The sequence below is a fragment of the Diorhabda carinulata genome, chromosome 7 (genome assembly GCF_026250575.1).
Source record: "Diorhabda carinulata isolate Delta chromosome 7, icDioCari1.1, whole genome shotgun sequence".
NCBI classification, from domain to species: Eukaryota; Metazoa; Arthropoda; class Insecta; order Coleoptera; family Chrysomelidae; genus Diorhabda; species Diorhabda carinulata.
Genome location: NC_079466.1, coordinates 5,288,263 through 5,311,098, shown reverse-complemented (window position 1 = coordinate 5,311,098; position 22,836 = coordinate 5,288,263). Strand labels below are relative to the sequence as shown.

At 31.3% G+C, this 22,836-nt stretch overlaps 1 protein-coding gene across 2 annotated transcripts in view; it reads left to right on the top strand.

Annotated features, from left to right (window-relative positions):
* Window positions 1-22,836, top strand: part of LOC130896364 (homeobox protein abdominal-B) — a 257,532-nt gene that overhangs the window by 81,485 nt on the left and 153,211 nt on the right. For both annotated transcript variants that reach the window (XM_057804390.1, XM_057804392.1), the window contains exon 2: window positions 9,343-9,375. The gene's annotated coding sequence lies outside the window, so the exon portion shown is untranslated. The remainder of the gene's footprint in view (window positions 1-9,342; window positions 9,376-22,836) is intronic.

Genomic DNA, 22,836 nt, shown 5'->3' with positions numbered 1-22,836 from the left:
GATGTCCATTGAAATCAATCGATGTTATTGTCATTTGATGTGATGTCAAGTGACGTCGATTGATGTCGACAATACATGTCATTTTAGGTCATTTTGCCAATGGGATCACATTTAGGTTAATTTAATCAATTTTCTCCTAATAATACCCAAAATCTTTTTCGTTTCGGCACATCTACAGACAAGGATTAAATGCAAGAAACCCGAGCGCGCTGCATGATTCTTGTAAGGAGAAATCACAGTCGAATGGACAAAAAAAGCGCTAAAATCGAACACATTTTAACATAATTGGATTATTTGAGAAATAAGAGACTAGCCACTACTAATCTGGTTACTCTCCAATAGAATTAAAGAAGTCTCAATACACAATAAATCACTGGTATTACTAGAAACGTAGAATAAGTAGGTTGCAATCCATTAGTTCAGCAGTAATTATTATAGAAGTTGCTTCAACTGCTTATGCCAAAATATTATAATTATTTATTTTTATCACATGCAAGAACATCATAGGATTAGACCTAGCAACATAGCTTGGCTTCAAAGCCAGCGACGCTAGGTATTTCTATGAAACTAGAATCAGCAAGGATTTCTCAGGAAAATAGGGCCAACAAGGACTCCTCATTCATAATAATAGCAATTAGTATTGTTTGGTTGTTCATTTGTGTTGATGTATCAATCTAGTATTAATGATTGACGCAGTGATCTAGTTGTAATTATGAACTTTGGAGCAAATGCGATTTCGGAATGAGTATACCAAATTAAGAAGGAAATTGGTACCATAAATTTGTAGCTTCCAACACAAACTCAATGGCATTATCACATATAGAAGGAATAATTTATCAACATTGGTTTTTAGTAGTGTGGTAGCATCACAAACAAATATGAAAGGTTCATTCCCAAAGAATTTTATTGATTCATACTCAGAAAAAAAAGTCTGCATGTAGCACTACATAAACTACGTGAATAAACTGCTCTAGAATCTATGGTGTGTACAATTTTCTTCGTATAATGTCTCACACATACTTACTCGGATTTTCGAAGCCCATGTAGATAAAGCAGTGAAGTGGTTCGTGGAACATTATCAACATGTCACCCAGGTGTTACAGTGAAGAGAGTAAATTATTGTAATGATCTGCTACCAACAAAAATGCTTCAAAACTATTTCTTATACATTCACGAAAGTGATCTACGAACAAAAAAGCATCAATAAACTACGGTTTCAAAAGAGATCTCGTACCTAACAGGTGTAATTTCCGCTCCAAACTATTGATCAATCTGACGCACAGAGATAGTAGGCTTAAGTGTCTGTTGAGTTACCGATTGGAGTCCCATGGGTAGAAGGAAACAACGAAGACTCTGAGAATCTTAGCGAGATAGTGTTGATGATGCAATGAGGAAGAGATATTTAGAGGATGGCAACTGGGAGAACAGAGATAAATGGAGAAGACGATTGAGAAAAGGGAGACAGCAGCAGCTGTATAACACCCGTATATATGCATATATAACAGATAGAACGATGATATTGTCTTCATAGCCTTCTCTGAATATAATATTGATATTCTTAAAAATCAAGGTTGAAAAATTACTTTTCCACTAATTATTTATCTACTGTATTCTAACTATTAGCAACAAATACTTACTAAGGTCATACTGCAGTCATGAGTCAGTGAAGCTAAAATTCTAATTTTGGAATTGGCGTAAGTGATACTATCGAATGTAGGTTAAGAAATTGTGAAAATCAAGTTGAAAAAAAATTGTAAAGCTCTCTTTTTGAATCAATCATTGTTACAAATAGGAAACATTCAAAAATGTTTCTGGGTGTCTTCTGCCTTAAATTACGACATGAAAATGGTTTTTGAACATATGTTTCCTATTCTCTTAGCATATTTAGATGGATGTCAAAATTATTTTAGAATTTCATCAATTCAATTTAACAAATTGTTGTGTTAGTTAATCCTTCTACTAAACGTAATTTTCTATCAAATTGTTCAGCTTACAAAAAAATTTCATTATTATATTATAAGGCATAAAAGATTCTTTTCATTCTTCATAATTTCGGTATTCTAATAAGTCCGCCCTTATATAAAAATTGTATTGATGTGATAATTTTTTTCCAAAACAGGTATTTCTTAACAACATGAGCTATTCTCAAAGTTACGTACGTGTAGGGTTGTTACAAAACTAAATGTTAAAAATAGTGACCACTAAGACAAAATGTTTGATAAATGTATTCATATAATAAGGCAATAGGCATAAGTGGATCAAAAGTACGAGTATAAAGAGTAACTTCTAAATAACCTATCAACTCTTTTTTTCAAATGCTAACGCATAATTCCAGCTTCGGTTACTCTACATTTCCCAATTCATGGGAAAGTCATTCTCAAGATGTGGTTAGCAGAAACAAAGAAATTTCTTAGATTTTCTTTTTGCAAGTTTATTATAAGTGTTTTGTTATTTGACACCAGTATTTCTCAGTTCCGATTATCCGATTTTGTCTTTCATACAATATACTACTATAAATATATCCAGAATAATAGTCTCGAGGCGATAAAACCGGACATCCAGCCATTCTATTGATGTGAGTTCTCTTCTTCCAATTCATCTAATCGACTTTGCATGCGGCTTCATTTGTTCGAAAAAGCTTTCATTCGACATTTTTATGTCTATCTAAGGAAAATCAAAACATTAGCACATCACATTGTAATGATTAATGAGATAGAGAAATAATACATGCAAGACAACAGTGCTATATGAAAATCATTAAACAGTCAATCAAAATCACGCTGACAAGTTATAATTTTTAATATGTCTGAAGAATAAAGAACAATACTCAATTATACTCATGCCATAATAAAATAAATCAGTTACTGATTGAATAAGCCAGTAGTTTTAAATTCATTGGATATTATGAAGAAGACTGTTTCCCCACTCATTGTTTTATTTTTCTTTCTTCTATTTGCAATTCTTCATTTAGGTGAAGGTGTTTATAATTCAACGAACATTGTTTCATTCGTGAAAAATAGCGTCGGAGATGTTAGAACTCAAAGGTAGAAAAAGTTTCACAAGCATTTTTTAAGAAATTCTTACGAGGTACTGGAAATTTCAAAACAAGGAATAATGGATATGAAAATTGTCCTTTCCATACAAACTTTATCAGTACCTACATTAGCTTAGTGCATAGCAAATAGCGAAAGGTAATGTGTAGCTGAAAACCGACTATATAATGGAAGACTGGAAGACAAGAGATAGGCGTAAGCAATCTGGTACATTGGCGGCTTCAAGATAGCGAAGGACGCACGAGGTGAGTTGGGTAGAATGTAGAAAAGTAGATGTAAGGTACAAAGCAATTAAGATGTTAAAAAATGACAGATAGGAACAACAAGTTAGAGGACTGGTAATATTCTCAGGAAACGACGTTAAGGAAATCATGTAGAAACATATGAAATTAAGAATATGGAAAAAACATGTCCAGTCTAGAGTCTAGTCTGGTAACCTGACCTCCACGTTCTATTTATCTACTTGTACATATAATTTAAAGATGTCTGCATGACTACAAATATGATGATAAGATGACACAACCTTTACAAACATTTTGGAGACTCGTATTTTATAATACACTATTGTCTCACCTCCTCTGTACGTAGCTGCAGTATTTCAACCACTCAAACTTAACAGTTTGCTTTGCCTTCAAGGCTGCGATCTATATCTAGCCAAAAGACTGAAGCCACGCTCCTTTTTTACAGGTTGAGGTTCTTTTATCCACGAGTAAGGAATTCCCTCTGCAGGTTCCTCCTTTCACCACTCATTAAGTACCCTGTAGCATTCCACAAACACCTTAGATTCGGAGCTATTGCTTTGCAGAGGCATTAGTGCCGTTGAACTGCCGGTAGCTATCAATCACCCGATAGAATTTCATTGACTGACTGGCTCACTACTAAAGGAAATCAATAAATTTTTTTGTTGGAGGTAATTTGATTTTTTGTTTTTGTAAAAAGAAAATAAATTTTGTCAAATAGAGCCCATCCATTGCAGAAGTTATGAAGATTATCATATATTTTGTTCATATTCACGCTTTCACTTGAAAATTATTTAACTGTCATGAAAAACCAGTTCAATATCCAAAAGCAGGTACAAGATGTTTTTTCTTGATTATGATGAAAACGGGAAAAAATTAACTAGAAGTGAAAAGCATACGGTTCTTAGTGATTAGTTTGTTTTTATGAACTCCATATAATATTATTTATTATATATGAATAGTTTTATATCACCAAAACTAATAATTAAGCTAATTATTCGGATAGTTATTAAATATTGCAATAAAAAAGTTAAAATACTTCGTTATACTTAATGAACGTTAACGTTATTTTAAATACAATACACAATTTATACAGATTATACCCTCCGATACCTCTTACAGCTGATCTATATAGAGGGGACCATCTTTAGCACCCTTGCATTTTAAATTACCCTGTTGGTTGTTGCAGTATCCCTCGAAATTCTGGTTGGTCGCTCATATGCTTCATTGGCATTTCGAGAACTCCATTTAATCAGTTACGTGTTTATTTTTAGAATTTGTAAGGTCAATGTGGACTTTTTGTTGTGTTTGATGACTGCAAGGACAAAGGATGTAGGACTTGATAGGGGTTTTCTTTGAAATACATCGACTTGAAAAGTGAAAGTGTCAAGTTAAATGGAATAAAGTGTCGGTGATGGGTTATAAATTGTGACAAAAAATAAAGGTCTTATATGCAAAGGAGCGGCAGATTTTTTGGGGATAAGGTAGGTTTCAATAATTTTGTCGACTATTTTTGTGTACAGACAGACGTTTTTTAAGCACCACAAAAAAATAATATTTATTCATTTGTATTTTCATTCAATAATTTCCTTTTTTTACGAAGAAGTTGAGGTGTTTTTGGGTGCTGTTTATCTACTATCATAATAAACAATGATCCGATATTGGATCGACAACTTTTTACCAATAGCTTTTAACAAATGGTGAAAACTGAGGGAGAAACTTTAATGCTCAGGTAATGAGATGTTAAATTAATTACTTAAATTATACTAATCAATGGTTTTCGTAATATTTATATTTAACATAAACGTTACATTGTTTCAAAATTTCTTTGTATATTGAAATAATAATAGGTAATATTCCAAATTTGAACATAAAAGACTCATTAAATAATACTACATCTAAGTTGTTTGAATACATTAGATAAATTGGAAACCAATACATTTAAATGAAATTTACTTAGAATTCATTCGATATGAATGCAGTAAGAGTTTCGTCCATTGCAAATCTAGCTGCTTCAGAAAATGAAAATTCCATTCCTCATACATTTCATTCTAAACGTATACAAACCATTTTTACGATACTCAGTAAGTAAATATTTGTAATTACCAATTTTCATTTTCTTTTTCATGTTCTACACATTTCACTAAACTTCCTATATTTGAATAGTTCCTAATATCTTAATATACAGAGAAGATTGTGGGATATTGGTAAATCAATAATTTGGAGGAATAACGCAGGAAAATACGGAGTAATTAGATATGAACGTATTGATCCAGAAATATTTTTGAGTATCCGTCGATGAATGAAAAGTTTTGTTCTTTTTTCTTCTTTCGAATTTCCTTCCCTTCATGCATTAGAGCCACAAGAGTATCCTCTGCTAGGATTTTATTGCAAATGCCAGATTGTTCAAAGAAACATGAATTGTTATTGACAGACTACACTTTTCGCCTATTATAAATCATCTCATCTAAGCCCTATCTTTCAAACGGCTACATTTAACTCTTAATTTAAAAAACCAATGCTGGATCGGAAGAGAAATTGATAAGAATAGTTAGTAGAAAAGATGATATCGATTTGATTTCAATTGGCAAATGATTGTGCATTTTGTTTCATTGTGAAATATTGAGCACTTAACTAATTCTGAACGTGGAGTAGGTAGATAAAGGTCGCGCTCCGCGTTCCTAAGTGGATAGCCGTGCAACGATCTTTTTGAAATTTGGAGAAGCGTGCTTAAGAATTAGGCAAGCGTATTCAAAGATTAATAAGGAAGAAAGAATCAGATTTTTAATATTTTAATAAAGTCCCTGCAGTGAGCCTTGCTGTTTAGTCGGAGTAAATATCTAACAGTTCTCTTTTGTAGTTTGAGAATTCGCTCAAATTAAGTCGCACCACACCTAACCCAGAAGGAAATGGCATACCTGAGACTCAATAAGGCCATAATAAACTGTTGAAGAGGTGGATAAGTTCAATTCTTTGTAAACTGATCTCGCGCAAAACAGGAGGAACTAAATTTGTTAGTTAAGTCGGGATTATGTAACTTCCATTTCAAGGAGTTGTCTATAACAAGCCCTAAGAATTTTACAGATTCAACGACGTCAATGTTGCAATGTATTTTTATATGATAAAACTTTGATTTTAGAAACGTTGAAAGAGAAAAGATTAGAATCGCATCATGATTTAAGGGTGATTGGGTCACTAGATACGGTCCTATGAAGTACCGTAAAATCGGGTTAGCTCCAAGAGAAACTAGTCTAAAAATAGATATATATCACCACTGATGTCTAGATAGGCGATGTCAGACAGAGGAAACAAAATAGGGCCTGGTCTTACAAGCTGACTTCTGTTGGTAAAGTATGACTGAAACCATGAAACCGTAGTACTGCAATTTGTTGATTAAAATGTTATGATTAACACAATCGAAAGCCTTAGAAATATCACAAAAAGTGTGTGGAGTGAGTGATGGCTGTTTAGGCTGGAGTACACATTATTAAGATGGGAGAATTTAACAGCATTTGTGTATTTCTTACTTAAAACCCAAACTGATGAGATGAATTTCTTTCATTTATAATAATTCAATAGACAAATGAATTATGATAAAATCGTACTGCAGCTTCTTTGTTAAAGCCAAATATTTCGAAAATAATTGACTATAACATAATGAAAAGTATTTAGTCAATATATCAATTGATATGGGCTAGAAGGTACCGCACCTTATTGATGTATGCTATTTGATGAGATATTTTCGTTAAATATTTGTATATTTGATAGTATTCAATCACTAGCTTACTCTTAAAATTAAAAAAGGATACCAGGAATTTTCTTGATTCTTATTAAAACAATTTTTTTACTCATTTCACATTAAATTTATAATCCATATTAAATCTAGCTGAAGTTTCATGGTTACTTTGTTTAAAATGATGATTAACTGGCAAGTTTTCTATTTCTCTTTATAATTCTATAATGTGGGTATAGGATATTTCGGTAGTATTTTTTTGATACTTATATGGAAAGAAGCTATATACCTTTATTGACAGGTAGCATTTATCTTAATCTATAGAATGTTCAAGACATAAAGTTATTCCTTAAAAGTATATAAAGATAAAGCTAAAGGAAAAATGTAGGTTTCACATAAAATACATATTAAATAGTATAGAGGATGATTTTTTTTTAGAATTTTTGAGCATAAATGTTTTATGGAAATTATTTAAAATTATCGAGGCAGTGTATTTTACCCATCCGACAATTAACCTGCATTTATTAAAAGTTGGATTCAGCGTGATTTTTTTTCAGGTAATAATTTAAACAGGAATAATTTATAAGGTTTTAAACTCCTTATTTGCATAGAAATGCAAATTTAATTAAAAAGAAAGGCATATAACAAATACGTTGTAATCGATTTGGTGCAATAACTAAATTACTATTAAATAACGAGACTTATGCTGTAAAATATTTTATTTAGACTTTATACATTTCTACTTAGTAACTACGTACCTCTAACATTATAACGCTCTTTGCTGGAAATTATGTTGGTGATCAGTTTCTTTGCAGCTTCTACGTAAATTTTATCTTTGGAAATAGATCAAAATCTCATAGTACAAGATATGGAGATTACGATAGATGTTTTAGCGATAAGATGCTGAGCTTAGCTAGGAACCTTTGAGCAGAGAAAGAGGCATTTCTTGGTAAAAAGCCCATCATTTTTTCCCTTATCATTTGCTCTGAACTTCTACTTTTTCTCTCGTTACTAACCGAAGAAATTATGAGAAATTTTGAGTTTTTTCTATTCAAGTACCACCCGATCTTCTCGGGGTTCAAATTTTTTGACTAGGTAACATTACATATGAAAAAATTAGTACTTGTATCTCCCGCTATTTAGGATGAGTACTTTTAGCACTTGTTGTAAACATTGATGAATACACATTATTTTGGCTAATTTCACTAATTCATTAGCAATTGGTGCCGTAAGCAATCATTCTTTTATGTAAAGATATATACATAGGTAAATGTTTTAATTATCTATGTTTTGTAAAACACAAAGGTACTATTTTATTTTCGTGTCACAACAAAATATATTCAGCTCTCCGTTGCTCCGTGTGTAGGCGATAAATACGTTTTGAAAACACGATAAATGTAAATATTCATGGCGAAAAGTACTAAAATATGAAAACCTTGGGGGAAATTTACACTACTTTTATGCTCCACAAACGTGCTTTCGTATATGACTTGTTTCTGTACTTACTACGTTCAAACGTGAAATTATCGAGTTGTTTGCTGTGGGAAATTATTGCAAGATGTTAGTGAATTCAACATGATTATTAGTTCAATGGGAGTAGTTACAAGTAAGCTGAAATACCCCCATATTTTCACATAACAGATTTGTACTTATCACTTGACAATTTGCTTCGATTGCAATCTATTGCATTAGTACATCAAAATACGGTGACTGGCATATAACGGGCATATCATAAAATGTGTACCGGAAAATAAAAGTACAAAACGACGTCTATAAACCATTTCAATAAATTATCTAATTCTATATCGAATTAATATCGTAAAAGCATAGCACAGTTCATTTGGCTAACCAACATTTTTTTTCAGACTACAATTTTTTATGCATAGAAATGAGATTTGTCTGATAATTCAATTTCAAGTGATTTTTGCTCATCGCTCATGACAGCGGAGCGCAATTCAATTAACTGGCCATGAAATTAAAAAAAAAATGTCTCTCAAAACGCTTTTAAGGTGCGGTTCTCTTCGTTTGTATTATAATGTATTCGTAAAAAATTAATTATATATCCTATGCAACACGAAAATTACAATATTTTAATTCCCTCAGAATTATTTTCCTTAGGCATATTTTGCCTTGTTAAATTTGATTGACGGTTTATGAAATGGATTCTAAAAAAGTATTTGCTATAATAATAATTTTAGCAACTATTGAATGGTCAGATTTTAAAAATTCTCATCCCTTGTATTATCGACGAGTAATTATTCACATTTGATTTTCCACAATTATTCGAAATGTATATTGACTGACTTTTTTATTGCAGAAGTTATCCGGAAAACCGAATATTCGAAGTTAGGTGAGTCTGGAACAAAATACTATGCATTTTTCGAGGAAGATCGGGATTTATTATAAAGAAGTATAATAAAAATTGAATTTGTGCTAAATATCAACAGACAATATTAAAATTTGAATGAATATAGTTTCCGACATTTGGTCTTATTCGAGAAATCCGAGTTTGAATCACTTTTTAGAGCAATGCTATTCATATCCATATCATGAATAACACGAAAATATTGGTCAGTATGAAACTGTTATCAAGTAGCTCCACAGAAAACAATCGAAACAACATTAGAAGACAATTAACAGTTTTATTTGACAATATCCAGCTTCGATTTCAAAAATAGATTGATGTGGGTGGTTATTTTTTTGACCATGATTAAATTTTTCCTAAAAAGACTTGTAGTTTCTTTTTACTATCTCAAAAAACATAGCGTCACCTATGTATTACGAGGGTTGCTACTAATATTTTGAGATAAAGCAAAACTGATGTGATACGTCAAATGTGACATTACCATCATAGAGTTTCACATCTTTGATGGTGAACGTGTTGTCATTTGAGTGCTATTTGTTCGCGGTGGATACCACATACGTTGACAACCAGTCAAAAAAATCTCGTGTTAATTGGTGCAAAGATACTCTAAAAAAATGCAATCCCGATGCTTCAAAAGACGTCTATAGTATCGCGAATCATGGATATATGCATATGAACCCGAAATTAGATAACAATCGGCTGTACAAGTCTTTCAGGCAAATCCAACAAAAGTTGGTCGTGCACTTCGAAGCATATGGTCACCTGTTTGTTAGGAATAATTGGACATGTCGCCACCGTTTCATCAGAACAAAGTTAACGATCAATTCTGAATAGTATATCAGCATTTTTTTGGAGACGTGTTCGAAAAAATCAAAAAACCAATCGCAAAAGACGAATCATTAATCATTATCCACCACGACAATGCGAGCACTCACGCATCAGTTCAAACAAACAAGTTTTTAAGCAGTAAAAAAATCGAATCCACCGTACAGCCCTTGTTTGGCATCTAATAATTTCTCCTAATTCCCGCAAATAAAAAAAAATGGCGAGATTAACGTTTTTCTACCTTAATCGTATGGGAAATTAGTCAAAAGCATGTATTGATATTGATGAAGAATATTTTGAAAAACAATAGTGCCATATCCAAATATGAACTTATGATTTTGTTTGTCAATCTTAAAACTTAAGTAGTAACCCTCGTATTCATATGAATATGACTTAACGTCTGTCGTTTTAAGTTAATAGCAAAGGGGTTAATCTTCGCGTTTCTGTAAATATCTTCAATTTTAATTACATAGATTATTAATTTTTTAGAGCCTCAATTTGAATGTATCCTATCCTTTCCATCAAACTGGCATTGGATGTGGGTGAAATATTTCAAATCTTACTTTCATTTTTCATGTATTCAAATGCGTTGAGAACTATAAATATATTCGCACTACTGTATATTCCACAGTTTTAAGCATATTATCTAAAACATGTTCTTTGTTAATCAAACACAATTAATATTTCTTTCATCAAAATAAATATTACGAGTTAACAAATAATCTTGTCGTCTAGGATAACTGAGTTGTATAATATAATTTCTGCTCTAATATCCTGTTGATAGTCCAAATTTGGATCTTTAAAACAAAAGCGCATTTGGAATCCAACCAAATCGATTCAGCATGAATTATCGTTATACCTTGTCCTATATTAGATGATGCTTCTGTTAAATCATATCTATTAAAAGTAGATAATGTCCACTTTCTACTTTTTATTTCCAACAAATAACTATGTCCCTCCATTCTCAGACGGTGTATCTCGTTTATTGCATATTTTTTATCGATAATAAGTATTTAAACCCAATCTGCAAAAGAATTATCCACATACTTATACTGATATTTTTCTAATACATTAAAAGGTAGATATGTAGTATTCTTCCAATAATATTTTCTCAAATAACACATTCATTTATATCCGTATTGGCATCCTTTCTTTCAAATTTTATTTGGTAACGAACATTAACAGTATCCGTTGAAGTCGAAGATGTTTTGAGATTAATTTACTTCTTGAAATTGTACATTATATTATGAGTATAAATTAATGAGAAAATGTTTCATGTTATTGACTCATACTTGATCACTTGTTTCAATTTATTGATATGCTAAAATATACTTTATGCTTAACTGAAATGTGATCATAAAAATAATCTCTACCCACGATCTGATATTCTCAAGGCTTTCAAAAATATCACAGTATGCGACTTATCAAAGAACTTGATATATCAATATCAAGTTGAGAGTGGCTGGACCGTAAATATTACCAGAATATAATTTATGGTTCACCTGTATAAAACGCAAAGCCGACATTTTCTCAGTAATGTATTACCTTCTTCGTCCGCCATCAGACCATCACGCTTTTTTACTTTCTGTTTCTTTTCAACATTAACGAACTTGCCATGCTTTGAGTAAAATATGTGAAGAGATGTTACTCGAACACGAACAGGATTGGACTGTATTTCATGTCACGAATCATCCTTGAATAATACAAAGAGACTTAGGCATAACTTATATAATGTAAAGAAGTATGCATTACACTGGTCAACGGTGGTTTTGTTACCCCTGATATAAGATATATTTTGTATATATTAATGGTTACAATTGGAACCATCAATGATTTTATAAAATTTGCTCTTGTTTATCTTTGAATTTCTCATTTAGAGTGTGTTTGTCAGCTGTTCATTTACGATGCGAAATATTTGTCTTGCGATAAGAAAAAACATTGTGTTTCCAATGTTGCATGAATGTTTTAGGTTGTCAATGTGATCGGAAACCTAACTATTTGAGTACTAAACAGTATTCAATGAAGATCATGAAGGCGTCGAAAGCTTTCTTATGAGAGTAATCCACCATTAATGACGTTAACAACAAAAATGTTAAGGAAAAGGTGCTCGAAAACCGTCGTGTCTTCATCCGAGAGAGAGAAGAGTTTCTTAAAACATCTGAATCTTTTTTAAAAACAATGTTAAATAAAGGTCGCAGAAGATAGGCTTGTTGACGTAGCTCTGAGAACATTCATCGAGGCATTGTTACTAGAGATAAAACGTGGATGGAAAAACTACGTCAAAGTTAGTCGAGACTTTCAACAAGTTTTTGGAAACTTGTGTTAAGTGTTGGCATGTTTGTATTGTCAAGAAAAGAGACTTGAAGTTATCTGGGTGTAATCAATCCAAAGAAACGTTATTCAAAATTAAATCAGTTCTCTTTTAAGTAAATTATGTTCATAAACAAATAGTCGCTTCTTTATATGAGCAATGTACGAGATATTCAGAAAAGTAATGGTATGAATTTAAAATTTAAAAGAAGAAACGAAGTAAAAGAAAATTATTTTGGGCGATTAAAATTATACTGCTCTACATAGTCACTGAACAAATTAGAGTACTTATCAAGTTATCATAGGGAAGGGTATGCTTCGTCATACAATTCTTCCGTATGCGATTTGGTCAATCAATCACACGAACCTGTAACTCCTTGTTATCGACAAATCTATTCAATTTAATTTTTTTTTCTATTTAATTAGGGTATGATTCAACGTCAAATGGAAATAAAAACAGAGTTTTTTTAAAAGTATTATCCATTTTTGGCAAATTACTGAATGTTGAGCTAAGTTATTTGCACAGCTCTAATCCGTCTTCACAGTGTATCTCATAGATTGGACTTAGATCATGACCATGACAATCATGGTAGGAATGGACATTATCGGTTACCAAGCCAAAACTGGGCCATATGAATGACTCAAAAGGTACCTCATTTTTATCTTAAATTCTTGTTATGTACCTTGCTCCTTCACTATTTATTATTTCAGCAATATTGCATCAGGAAAACCGTTCTTTGCCACCAATGTCTTTCAACATATTCCTTCTAACCATTCTTGTTCAATTGTATCCATTTTATGAATTATTGATGTCGGCTGTCATATTCCAAACCCTATGAAGACAAAAAATTAAATTCATTTCGAGTAATTCACACCTGTAATATGAATAGTTTCCAGAAAGAGTATTTTTGTCCTGAAATATACTTTTCAAGCGCCTCAATTGTATAAAAAGGGAAAAGAAGAAGCGCACAATGTAAATAGAGGTATTACAGACTTTACTCTTCGCCAAATGTGTATTTTCTGGATATTGGATAAAATCGAATAGGTTGATCATTTCTACAATTGGCTCAAATATATTTAAGGATCGCTTCCTTTGGGAAAACAATTTGGAGCGAGAAGATTCAATTTTGTGAATATTTATGTCTCGTAGAAGTTGTGTTATTATTCAAATTATGAACAGTTTGAGGAATAATTCTTCTAAAACAGAAAGTTGTTATATGGTAATGAAATTAATAGTACCTATTTGAAAACTTTTTCCAAACATTACGTTTTTTTATTTTAATAGGTACGCTCTATATTTTCATGCCACTCTATCACAAATCTTTTGATAGATATAGATAAACTAAATAATTTGAATGAAGCGTTAAATATTAATTACGTTTTTATGTGAAAGATGAATGAGTATTTAGCCTCTTGATAAACAATTCCGCTATTAAAAGTAAGATATATATTATAAAACATACAGCGGTTCAAGTTCAATGTAGGAATAATGTTAATCGTAGATATTATTAATAATTAAGTATTGTCCGATTGGTCTGTAGACAAAGGAAGAGAGCGGTTTTAATATGAGAATGTTGGTAAACTTTATCCAATTTAAACTGTTGACATGCTAGTTTCTAGCATTAAAACTCACAGAAAACTCGATTAAAGCATATTGTAAATTAGTAAACATATCCATCAAATTTTATAATCACTATCACTGAAATTACTAAACAAAATATTTCTTATTAATATTCTAAGCAAAAAAATTGTTTACCAGAAAATGGGTGGCAAAAGGCTTATACTTTGAATAAGAAAACACTTTGCAGAGAATTGAGGTTTGCAGAATTTCTTTTTGCGTACAATCACAAAATGCAATTGGAAGCCAGAATGTAAGATTGTGTTTCTATACACCTGCCACTGCAGGATTACTGTAGTAGGTACTTACCTACGGAAAACCAGACAGATATATTTTTGTTGAAAGTCAAAGTAGAGACTAGCATCAAAATACGTTGTTTTTTATTAGTTTTAACTAGACTTTCCGTGGTTTTCCAGGCGCATTTTTGAAATTCTCAATCAACTTATACTTACAACTTCTAATGGTAATTAGATCATTCTAGAGGAACAAACTAGACCCAAGTTTATATAAATATAAAAAGATTGAGTTTTGCGAATATTTTCTTGACCGTGATTGGACTACACATGTACAAAAAACTTACGTTTTTGTTGCGCAATTCAATATTTTGTTGTTCCGAGGCGTTTCTTCAAAATTCCAAGAGTATTGAATACATCAATTTATCTTTCTTTTCCATGTAGAATTTATCTCAAAACATTAGCGGGACAAAAAATGAATACAAATATTTTGGACTTCGTTTACGATTCCCTACACTTACTAAATAAACAGGAGGTCTTGACAAATAGACCATACTTTGATGCTTGTCTCTATGGTGAATTTCAACAAAGCTGTGAAAGTTTGTTTTTCTATAATGCAGCAATCCCACAGTGACATGTATACCTACCTATAGAAATGCAATCTCACAACCTGGCGTTAAATCGCGTTTTGTGAGAAAATGTTAATGAACTTTCATTCTATATGAACAATTTCTTCCTAGGTGTTTTCGTTTTCAAATTACAAGTAATCAAAAATTCATTCTCTGATTTGAAATCTAAATTTTTTTGCCTTTTTCATTGAACCAATTTTCAGCGTCTTACTACACTTTTCACAGTTCTGACTATTTATCCTTCGGTTCCTGTACTATATGGCATTGTGACGATTGGTTAGTGGAATTTTAAATGTATAATCACATAATAGACGGCTAATACCGTCAAGTACGGAAAGTTTTGTTTCTCGCGATACATCTCTTCATTTGAGCCATTTTGCTCTTTCATCTACAACACACAATGGTCAATTCTGTTTGAATAACTACAAAAGCTTTTTGTTTCGCATTATTACCCTCCTGCCTGTATTTCTTTGGTGATCAGAGCTCTTGCTTTTTCCTTTCGGAGGTAGATACCGATTCGTTCGATTTTGAATGGTTGAGTATAGCCATTACAAAATTGGTAAGTAATAAATCTCTGATTTGACCGAAATATTCCTCCAAAACCACAGGCATTTTTTATCGTACCTGGTCTTTCCTAAATTCCGAAAACATTTTGAGAAAGCATCTAGCAACAAATCCTTTATCTCTTTCAATATAAGTAATAATTGACCAGTGACATTCACTATTTGAAAAATACAAGCTAGTAAAAAAGTTTTTGGGAAGCATTTGTGACAGATCTATTCTGCAAAACTTTTTTAACAAATGTCTGTTCATTCCTAAAAGAATTCTTATTCATATAAACATTTCCAGAATTTCATAGATTCGTTTTCATCGATATGTACCAAAAATGTGTAAGAATTGAGTATCTTTTTGGAAATCAAATTGATATCATCTTCATGGTATCAGTTTAGTTATTTCCATCATTTCGTTGCTTCAAAAAGGTGGAAATAGTTTCTTCTGAAACACTGGAATTGAAATTATAATCCTATAAGTATTATTGAAATGTTCATGGACAAGAGCGTCATATGTAAATATAAATAAACTTTTCATAAGCACGGGATGATTAGATGCCATTTTTTTTATACACGAATTCAATTCAATAGTATTAGTTTTGAACGTTTATATTAGCAAACTAATTATTCTGCCTGTTAATAACAGAAAACTATACGAATAGAAATGCAAATGTTAATCAAAATTATTTAAAATTTATCGATTATAAATTTTCATACCTCTTAAGGTGGTAAAGAGATAATTTATCTTGAAATGTAAACATCTACTTGTACAGATTACATACTTCCCTTTTTTATAGTTTAAAATAATCAGAAAATGTGAAAAACAAATAGAAATTAATTGGTATTTGTTAAATTCTTGGAAGAAACAAAAGTTTATAATGTAACAAAAATAAAACTTTCTCGTATTATATTCGGATTTACCACCTATAAGTCAAAAAAATTGTGCTATCATCCTTAATGAAGTATTATATAGGAATTCATTCTTTAGACATTTCATGTTAAAAGAAGTTAGTTAGAGTTTATATCGTTGAATAAATACGTTACTGGACAATTTTATTTGTGTAGCTATAAAAAGAAGTGTGAGTAGTTTATAGTAAATTGTTAATCTCATGACCTTGTTATGTCGCAGTAATTAAAATGCGGCTTGTAAGTAGTATTTTTAAAATTAGTGACCCTGATGCGTTATAAAGTTAACAAGTCTCGCGATATACACTTGCAGTAGATTGTTTTTGGTTCAAGGACGTTTTGAAAATTACTATTATTTACTTACTATTAATTTTATCAAGTGTAATTCTTCGCTACATTTGTGACAACAAAAAAATGTGTGTGTTTTTTAAACGTCGCGTCTCACACCGATATCCATTCGTTTCCGCTATAATAAAGAACTAAAATAGCTTTGTTTTGAACAACTATCCCCATTCTAAAAATATATCTTTACGACTACTGGTTTGTCAAAATAAATGTTTTAAGGACAATTCCTCATATATACGTTTAGGTATAACGGGGTATAACTGCAACGAAACCCGTCAGGGTTCAGTCAAAGCCAGCACTTTTTTTCTTCTCTAAAAACGCTTGAGATAGCATAGCAAGCATGTCTTGCAATTTATTTTATTTCCTGAATCCATTCCCAGACTCTAAGCACGTAGTTACAGTTCTATCTACTGAATCGACCGTACGTCTCGAAATAATAGAAGTGAATATCGCTTACAGCCCGATACGTTTCTGTTGGATCGTAGATCAAGTCGCGGGGTCGGTTAGTAGACAGGGAGGGGGGCATGCCCTGTAAGTCTAGCGTGAACAGAAGGGGAGTGGGTTGGTGCACCAATGCCGGTAACGAGACGGCGGCCATCTTGGCGTGTGCTGGAATCAATAACCGCCAGGGGTACGCTGTTCAATACAGCCCAGGTTTAACTTTGTTGAGCATGCGTTGTTGCAGTGGGATCGTCGTAACTAAGAATTGCTAGCTTTTCGGCTAATCATTATTTTCTGTTAGTTTCGCCTTTTTTTACTTCACTAGAAAAATATTTGTCTGCAAATATTATGACCGCATAGTCTAATTTGATGTACTTAGTATAAAGACACTGCGAATTATTGAAAAATTCAATTTATGTAAATTTACTGAATACTGAAAGACTCGATATAAATACCGATTTTTTTCTTTTTCCGTTAATTCTGTATCGAAAATTTCCATTATTAGAAAAATGAGATATTCATTTCCAATTACAGAAAATTCATTTCGCCATCGAGATTGAACAGTAGAATGAATAAAGGATTTTCATGATGTCCACAATATACAGGGTAGTTTAATTATCACTTTTTTATATATGACGTCATCGGATAATAATTTGAATTTTTTTCAGTACCTATATATGATATTACTCTATTTACAGGGTTAGGCAGATTCCGGCTTAAAATCAAATTCAATGATATTCATTTGAAATATTCATTTGATGAAAAATTGACAATAATCGCAAAATCAATATTCATTTACAATTGATGTTCAAAGTGGAACACATCAGTAACTTGATAGAATCCTAATCTGTTGAGAAATGTTTTTTTTCCATATATTTATGGTCGTATCAAGTGAAAAGATTATTAGCGACATGTCAGTTCACACAGTGTGTGATCTGATTGTCTTTTATATAACTTTGCTGAAATTCTTAGATATTCATACTAAACACTGACACGTACCATTCTGAAGATGAAAACTTGTTTATCGAAACGCGCGTCAGACAGTGTAATTGTGAGTGTTGATGTAGTAGCAGTGTGAACGGAATGTTCAGTATGTCTTTTAGATACTTAAAATTATGTTTACAAAATTACAAATTTCGTTAAGTAAGGAGATTACATTGTTGGACAGTTGTTTAAAGAGGGTTCTTTCATTTTTGTACTGTTGACAGTTCAACAATTAATAATCCACATATTGGTGTATTTTCTCGGTTAAATAGATATGAGTGTGTCACTTCAGTGAGCCTTATCCTTAAGCGATTGATTTTTATTTTGTCTATACGACTTACGAAACTATTTTTTCATGGCTGAATGAATGGACTTATGTTCGATTATCTCTTTTAAAGTCGTTGATTATCAATTATTGCCTCGTTGTAATCTGCTGCGCCTTTGGAACATTGATTTAATAATTGATACGTTTGCCTTGGATTGAAGGATAAGATGTAATTGAGTTTTAATGAATAGACCTAGTGGATGTTTACGAAAAAGATATTGTATGGTGTGGATAGACCTTATCGAATTTTTAATAATTTCAGGAATTATATTTTATACCGTGGATTTGATTCGATATTATAGTTCTTAGAGAATTCGGGGTGAATAATTATAAACTCTAGGCTTCAAATATCCCCAAAGAAGGAAAAAAACAAAGCTGATAAATCCGATGACTTGCCGACCACCTCTTCGGCTCACCTATATCGGCGTAAACACTTTATTGTTGTGCTGATACTAAATTGCTTCTAATAATTCTAAATGATTAATATAGTTGGAAATTAATTGTGGTGGTATCTGATTTCGTGAAATTTGTGAATATCTATCATCATTCAATGTATTTCTCATAAAAAAATATCAACTATCGTTCCTTCTACTACTCTGCACCAAACAATCAGCTTTTGTGGATATTAAACATGAATTTCTATCCGATCAATATCGGAAATTATGTAGATTTAGAAATCCGCTTCAGCAATCATAATTGCTTCTCAAAAATGAAATTCCTTTAAAGGATCAAACTCATTGAATAATTTCATTTCATTCACTCATTTCATTCATCAATTTTAGTTTAGCTGGCAATATAAAAAATTATACCTAGTAGAATATATATCATTGACAAATTCTTGTACCTAACAATCTCTTCGTATTTCCAAAACCCACAATCATCTAATATTTACCTTATTCTTTTACGTTCACTTAGCTCTGACCTGATAATCTTATATATTAAAAAAATTGATGATTTCCATTCCGAGTCCGTTCAGGCATTCTACCCAACCGATTTGCTTAATTTTTTTTTTCAATGAAAGGTATTGATGCACAGATCAGCCATCAACCATCGGATTTCATCTAATTTTCACCATTCTCAAGTTATACTCAAATGCGATTTCCCCCTGTACATTACTTATGGGAGTTTTTCACATACACGCGTTCTATCCTCAATACCTCAGATTCTATTCACGATTGAGACTTCGTTTTGGTTTAAGAACACTCGCTGAAACACCTTCTTTCTTTTGAGTTTTTGAGCACTTAAATTGGTTGAGTTGGAGAGGAGATAGGCGCGGACATTCAATGTGGAGTTATGGATTTTTGTAGGTTTTTGGCAATTTTTCTACATTCAAAGATCTATATCTCAGGTTCTAATATAGCTACAGAGTTCGTTTTGGTTTAAGAACACTCGCTGAAACACCTTCTTTCTTTTGAGTTTTTGAACACTTAAATCGGTTGAGTTGGAGAGGAGCTTGGCGCGGACATTCAATGTGAAGTTATGGATTTTTGTACGTTTTTGGCAATTTTTCTACATTCAAAGATCTATATCTCAGGTTCTAATATAGCTACAGAGTTCGTTTTGGTTTAAGAACACTCGCTGAAACACCTTCTTTCTTTTGAGTTTTTCAACCTTAAATCGGTTGTTTTGGAGAGGAGCTAGGCGCGGACATTCAATGTGGAGTTATGGATTTTTGTAGGTTTTTGGCAATTTTTCTACATTCAAAGATCTATATCTCAGCTATATATAGCTACAGAGTTCGTTCTTCTCTATTATAATGATTTCTGATACTTATTTAATGGATTCGATGCGAGCGAAGCCGCGGATAAAAGCTAGTATTTTATTAATTTCAAATCTTCTAAAATCAAATGTGATGAGAGACTGGAGTTTTTAATTTGATAATGTTATTGGAACGAACTTTTTTCACGCAGGAAAAAATGCTAGCGCAGTTATAGTTAACGTATAGTCTTCAATGATGTGAAGCGTTTTGCGAAATAAGAATGAGAAATGCTAGGCAAAATCATGGTCTAATTCCGAATCGAAATAAGTGAAGTCCCTGAAATGCAATACCAGCCAAGATAATTGAGGATCACAGGTACGAGGATGCAGGAGAGCGAAAAAGTATATCAAAAATATTGAAATCAATACTAAATGAAAATTGTGGCAAGAACTTATTAGTTTTATACCTTTATATAGGACAGATGTCTCAATATTCGAAAAATAGATTAATAAGTCATCAACTCATACAAAAATTAATATAACTAAGTAAATTATCTACTAAACCATAAAATAACAGAAAAGATAGATTTGATTAAAATTCTTTCTAAACATGTATGTACATAATTTACATAATTAATGATAGTTTTATGCTTTTATTGTTACCTAATCAAAGTATAATAATTTATGATAAGAATCAAAAGTCCCTATTGGAAAACGTGACTTTAATTGTCTCCTCAGTTATGTAATTCTTATATCAAAGAACATTTCTTAGTTTTGTTCACTATAACTTTTTCGTATCATATGCCTTGAATATCCGGTCGTCTTTCTAATCATTTCGCAATCTAATTATTTTATCTGATGAATATTCATTATAAACTCTGTTTCACTATCTAAGGATAATCGATCTTACTGCTTTAGTTTGCTGACAAGGATAATAGTCCTTTTATGTATGAAATTTTGAATCAATCCAATGTTTTGAAGTGGGGAAATATCGAGTTCAAATATTACTATTATAGAGATAGATAGATTCAGGCCAATCGAATAAAAGCAAAATTTACCAATTATGGAAAATATCCAACTAATTTGAGTGAAATATTATTCTATAAATTTCAATGTAACTATAAATAACTTGAATGAATACTTTTATCTTATTGTAAATCAAAAAATAATTGAGTATATATAAGTACAAAACTTAGCGACAAAAATCATATGAAAAAATACGTAATTTATTCTGAAAAAACCCACGAAAATATTCTAGGGCTTCAGATAAAGTGTAAAAGTAGCTCAGGACAGAAGGAGAAGAAATTTGGAGATGGAAGCTAGAAAAATATTGAAATTAATATAAAATTATCGTGTGCTACAGTGTAATTGGTATTATATTAATATTTCTACACTGTCTCTAAACGAACAGTTTTTCATTATTGTTGTTTATTAGATATAGAAATATATTGTATGAAAAAATTCAAACTTAAGATAAACAAATAAGTACAACCAGCTTTGGGTAAGAGTTCGGTATAAAATTTTGATACCGCTTTGAGACACGTACTTTTATTTCTAACAAAATGGAAAATTTTGAAAAAAAAATTGATTTTCATTGGAAGTTAGGTACAGTTATTTTAAGAAAGCATGAGAGAGAGAGAGAAACAAAAAATATTCGAAAATAAAAACTAATCTGGATATTTGCTATTTCCTTTTTGTATCTGGTTGTGTAACTTTTTGTTATAAACAACAAAAAATGATACGCGAATCACTTGCATTGATTCATAATTAAAACAATTCAATGTTACTAAGATCTAGGGAAACATTGTCCACATAATTAATAAAAAAAATTGCGTTCATCAAAACCTTTATTTTCAAACACTTTTCCTCGTATTGATATTTGAATATAATATCTTGTCTTATAAATACAGACTATAAAGTTATATATAAATGTTCAAGATATTCAAACTTCAATTCGTGCCATCCTATGTCACAAAGAAGATAAGTGATAATAAGTTTGGCTGATAGATCTATCCAACTATCAGATCCTTAACCTAGATGCTAAGCTATTCAAAAAATAAAAAATGCATTGAAAAAAATAATTGTCCGGAAAAAATGATAAACAGCGAATTCCAGAAAACTTTCCCAACAATCATAGACGACATAATACATTATCCAAATATTTCACTAAATTAAAATCAAAAACACCAAAAAACAGAAGAAGTAATATTATATATCAAGTGCTTTGTACTAATTGTGACGCTGTCTACATAGGGCAAACATCTCAGTATTTAGAAAATAGACTAAAAGATCATCAACACGATAAAAGGTTTTAGGATTTCTTTTAAGATTTTAGGTTTCTTCTGTTTCAATATTAGTTTTCTAGATAAATAAAAATTAACGTTTCGACTTTTCTTTAAGTCTTTATCAAAATATTGTATGTTTTCTGCTGCAAGATGTAGGTGCTCTATTGATTAATATAAATACGCAAATTGTCAGTTTCAATATCATATTTTGTAGACTTAAAATTAGTCCAAACGTCAATTTTTTATCAATTTTCCAAAAATTATCAAGAAAACTAATTTTAAAACAGAAGAGACCT